Source organism: Bos mutus, chromosome X (assembly GCF_027580195.1).
Source record: "Bos mutus isolate GX-2022 chromosome X, NWIPB_WYAK_1.1, whole genome shotgun sequence".
Lineage (NCBI taxonomy): Eukaryota > Metazoa > Chordata > Mammalia > Artiodactyla > Bovidae > Bos > Bos mutus.
The window spans coordinates 128,689,680-128,695,222 of NC_091646.1; the positions used below are offsets into that span (position 1 = coordinate 128,689,680).

Here is a 5,543-nt window from a genome sequence, read left to right on the forward strand (position 1 = left end):
GTAACTTTCAAAGATTTGTTTAAGGCCCTTATACAGTAACTCATCTCTCCTGCTCCTCCCTCCACAGACTACTGATATATCATAGTTTGTATTTTGATCCCTCACTATATAATAGTTTGTATTTCCTGGGGTTTTACATAAGATCGTGCAGTGTGTAATCTTTTGTCTAGTTTCTCCCCTTCAGCATGATTTTTTTTTGAGATGCATCCATTTCACTGTGTGTATGAACAGTTCATTCCTTTTTTATTACTCTTCATTACTCTTTATACTGTTTATTAATCTGTTACTGTTTGTTACTATTTATTGCTATTAGTTAATGTTTATTACTGTTTGTTACTATTTGTTACTATTTACTACTGTTTCTTTATTACTATTGATCAATGTTTGTTACTGTTTATTACTGTTAATTGCTATTTGTTACTATTTATTACCATCTATTACTATTGTAAATTCCTGTTTATTACTGTGTAGTATTCTGTTGTATGGATATAAGACTGTATGTTTTATCTGTTCACTTGTCGTTGGACCTCACTAGGGGCTTCCAGAGGGCTTTCCAGGCAGCTCAGCTGGTAAAGAATCCACCTGCAATGCAGGAGACGCATTCCTGGCTTGGGAAGATCCCCTGGAGAAGGGAAAGGCTACGCACTCCAGTGTTCTTGGGCTTCCCTGTTGGCTCAGATGGTAAAGGATGACACATGGTGTGACAGTCTCTAGGCCCATCCATGGTGCTGTAGATGGCATTAGTTCTTTCTTTTTGATGGCTGAGTCATATCCCAATGAATCAACACCCCTGGTGGCTCAGATAGTAAAGAATCTGCCTTCAGTGCAGGAGACATGGGTTCGATCCCTGGGTTGGGAAGATCCCCTGGAGAAGGGAATGGCTACCCACTCCAGTATTCTGCCCTGGAGAATCCCATGGACAGAGGAGCCTGGCGGGCTACAGTCTGTGGGGTCGCAAAGAGTCAGAGACGACCTAGTGACTAGACAACAATAAAGACCACTATCTCATACGATATCCAAAAATTAACTCAAAGTGACTTAAAGACTTACATGTGAAACCTGAAGCTATGACACTCCTCGTAGAAGACATAGGCAGTATGCTCTTTGACATGAATCTTAGCGGTACTTTTTTGGATCTGTCTCTTCAGGCAAGGGAAACAAAAGCGAAAATAAACAGAAGAGACGAGGTCAGGCTAAAACACTTTTTTAGTGCTTGCTTTAGGAGCACGTATGCAACACTGGAGTGATACAGAGAAGATTAGCATGGCCCCCCGGCAAGACGATATGCAAATTTGTGAAGCATTCCATATTTTAAAACATTTTTTAAAAATTAAATGTTTTGTACAGTTAAGCAAACCATCAACAAAACAAAAAGGCAGCCTACTGAATGGGAGAAGATATTTGCAAGCGTTACGCTCGAAAGGCTTAAGATGTGTGTGTGTGTGTGTGTGTGTGTGTGTGTGTGTGGAGAGAGAGAGACAAGGGAGCGGAGGAAACTCATACAACTCAATATTAAAAAAAATAAAATAGTCCTATGAAAAAATGGGCTGAAGGTATGAATACCACATGCCAGTGGTCTGTAGGCACATGTAAATGGGCTGGACATTACTAATTATCAGGAAAATGGAAGTCAAAATCCCAATGAAGTATCCCCTCACACCACTCAGAATGGCTATCAAAAAAAAAAAAGTGTTGGTGAGGATGTGGAGAAAAGAGAACCCTCCAGCCCTGTTGGTAGAAATGTTAATTGGCACGGCCGCTGTGGAAAGCAGTTTGGAAGTTCCTCAGAAAGATTAAGAGAAGTACTGTATGATCTTGATTTTCACTCATGGGTTTTTATCTACAGAAAGTGAAAGCACTAATTTCAGAAATTACATGTATCCCAGTGTTCTTAGCAGTGCTAGTTAACAGTAGCCTGGACATGGAGGCCACCTAAGTGTCCCATCAACAGATGAATGGGTGCAGAAGATGTCGTAGATATATTCAATGGAGTATTACTTGGCCATAAAAAGAATGAAATGTTCACAGCGTGGGTGGACTTGGAAGGTGTTCTACTTAGCAAGATAAAGGAGAGAAAAATTACTAGTGTGTTTTTTTTCACTTACACGTGGAATGTAAAAGATAGAACAAGTGGACAAGCACAAGAAAAAGGAACAGACTCACAGATACAGAAAGCAATCTAATAGTTGCCAGAAGCAAAGGGCTGGCAGGATGGGGGAACTAGGTGAAGGGGAGTGAGAGGCACAGAGTGCCAGTTATAAAATAAATAAGGGAGAGAATGTGTAGTGGAGGGAATATAGTCAACAATATGATAATAACCCCAGTCCATCAGTATCCCTTATTTCAAATAAAGACAATGTCATTTCAGGTGCTTCCTTGGTGGCTCAGATGCTAAAGAATCTGCCTGCAATGCAGGAGACCCGGGTTCCATGCCTGGGTCGGGAAGATTCTTCTGGAGAAGGGAATGGCAACCCACTCCAGTTTTCTTGCCTGGAAAATTCCATGGTGGGCTACCATCCCATAGTGGGTCACAAAGAGTCGGACACGACTGAGCAACACACACACACACACACAATTTCAGGGGCTTCTGGAACACGGTGCAAGTCCTGGATCAGTTTTGTGATAAGCTCAGAATCTGGAACTTTTCCTAAAGAACTACTAATAGACCTTCTTAGGCTTACATGCGTAATGACATGCAGGGGGAAAAATAGTTCATGAATGAAACTGGCCAAGAGCAACAACAAATGTAAAAATAAATTTCCTCATCCAAAGGCCCCCTTTTTATCATGTATTGCTCTGTTCCATACACACATAAGGTTTGCTGCTTTTATGGGTTCACCAAGCAGAGTGATTCATTTCACTTTCCTCTGAGGGTTTTTTCCCCAAAAGAATGAAAAAAAGGGGGCCAGCACAGAATGAATTCGGACCATGAATGAAGATTAGGGGGTTCTTTGCAATGGATGTATGTACTATAGACATAGACTTACAGAGTTTCATTGATGCAGATAACATATATACATGCATAAACTATACATTAGCATTCACACTTTTTCAGATAAAAAGGATACTTTTTATGCACAAGTGTGAAAATACAAAATCGTTTACGAATGCATTGCCTATTTCCGTATTATGAATTTCATTCTACGTATAGATGTCTAGATGAGTTGATAGATGGATGGTGGATGGGTGGATGAAGGACTAGTGAAGAGGGGACACAGAGCCATTCATGCAGCATTGAAAGTCTTTGGCCACTGGGTGTCATGGTTTTCCCCATAATGGTTGACCCACCACAAGTATTGGAGGGGTTCCTGTGTTCCTCGTGCAGGAGTTGGCAGTGTACATGGCAAGTTTTATTAAACCACACCACCTTCCTTTTTCAGATTGCTGTGCCGTCTTTAAAAACACATTGTCAGTGTTATTTTTCTGCCTGAAACTGGCTGATGAGGATTGAATCTACAAAAATTATTTTTTAATGTCTGAATATTTAAATGTCTCGAAATTGCATAATTGTGTTGGTCATATTTAGGTTTTATTGTATCAAAGTCAAATCTGAAGAATTTGTGCCGTACATTTATGCACGTGCTTGGATATGTTTGTAATAACTCTTTGCTCTACGAAATTGCTATAGTACAAAGACTAAGCAATTATTAGATATTGTTGTTGAGTCTCTAAGTCATGTCCGACTCTTTTCGACCCCATGGACTGCAGCACACCAGGCTTCCCTGTCCATCACCATCTCCTGGAGTTTGCTCAAACTCATGTCCATCAAGTCAGTGATGCCACGCAACCATCGCATCCTTTGTCATCCCCTTCTCCTGCCGTCTTCAGTCTTTCCCAGCATCACGGACCGGAAAAGACCGTCTTTTCGGCTCTTTGCATCAGGTGGTCAGAGTATCGGAGCTTTGGCTTCACCATCAGTTCTGCTGATAATTATTAGACGTGCTGATCACATTTGAGCGTCTGCTTGCTGTTACCAGCGTGGCGTGGCCGGACGCATGTGTGTTGGCTGACATATGACAAGAGTGAGTGCACCATTAATTCGAACCAGACAGCCGTATTTCTCCCCTGTGGAAGTGATTCACCCTGCCAGGTCCGATGGCAGTGAGTGGTGGTGACAATTAGAAGCAGTTGTGCTCGTTGCGTCACAGAAATGCTACTGTGCTTCTTTTAGAAAAAAACACTGTCAGGGTGGAACGTGCCAGATGGGAAGACTTGGCCACGTGCTCCGAGGACACCGTGGAGAGTGTTCTTGTGTTTTTTGACTTCTTGTACTTTTCTCACTCTGAAGACTAGTTATCGCCAGAACTGCTAAGGTGAATCTTATGAAGACAGACGCCTAGTTTAAAAGCCCTAGTACGATGGGATATGTGTGCTGAAATTGTTGGAAAGGTGCAAGGAGCTCGCGGGTCTGTTTTATTTTTCTTCTTTCTGTTTAACTCTCAAAAATGTGCAAGTTGTGTGTCAGTGGCACAGCACTGAGTCTTGGAAGAATCTTTGAATGACAGTGTTTGCATATTCTGATTGTTGTGTGTATGTATATATATATATATATTTTTTTTTTAATGGCCTTTTGTGAGTTGGGTTAACATCTTTAGTTTCCACACAGAGAGTCTGATGATGGCGTCGTGATTCTCACTTAAAGTTACTGGGAGAGATACAACAGTTAACAGTTTGCAAAACGGATGGGTTCATGGAAGGTCTGCTTTTGTTTGAATGAAAGGGTCTTTTTTTTTTCCCCCCATTCAAATGGGGAAGAACACAGCCAATGTCCAGTTCTTTCAAATCCACATTGAAAATGGTTTATGGATGGTGCCAGAGGAGGAATAAAAAAATCAGCAAGAAAACAGGGAGGTGCTGTTCTCGGTTTCAGCTGTCAATAGGAAAAAAAAAATTAATGAGATAAAAACGAAGAAAAATTCAATAGGAAAGAAAAAATTTAACGAGATGAAAATGAAGAAAAATTCAAAAGCTCTCATTAAACATCTTCAGGCACTTACTACTTGAATGAACCTGAAGTTCCCCTTCAACAAAACCCATGCCCTCAGGGAACTGTCAAACCATCCAGAAGTCAGATACTAAACAAATATTCACAGAGATACCTCTTTAAAAACATGAGAAGTTCTATTGGTAGCCCTGTGTTGTTTTGGGTGTGCAGAGAAGGTTTCCCTGATGAACTGACGTGTTGGTTCATCAGGCTGGTGGGGAACAAAGTTTGTGAATTATTTGAGCTTAGCAAGGGCATTCTGTTGAATCCTGAACTGGAATCATGGACTGAAGCTGAAGCTCCAATCCTTTGGCCACCTGATTCAAAGAACCAACCCATGGGAAAAGAAACCCTAATGCTGGGAAAGACTGAAGGCAGGAGGACAAGGGGACAACAGGATGAGATGGTTGGATGGCATCACCGACTCCATGGAAGTGAGTTTGAGCAAACTTTGGGAGTTGGTGATGGACAGGGAAGCCTGGCATGCTGCGGTCCTTGGGGTTGCGAAGAGTCGGACACAACTGAGTGACTGAACTGAACTGCACAGAGCTGTCTAATG

At 41.6% G+C, this 5,543-nt stretch overlaps 1 non-coding gene across 1 annotated transcript; it reads left to right on the forward strand.

Annotated features, from left to right (window-relative positions):
- The first annotated feature begins 1,209 nt into the window (after positions 1 to 1,209).
- On the forward strand, positions 1,210 to 1,314 carry LOC138986534 (U6 spliceosomal RNA). The gene has a single exon (XR_011463349.1). It is a non-coding gene; the product is annotated as a U6 spliceosomal RNA (small nuclear RNA).
- The last annotated feature ends 4,229 nt before the right edge of the window (positions 1,315 to 5,543 follow it).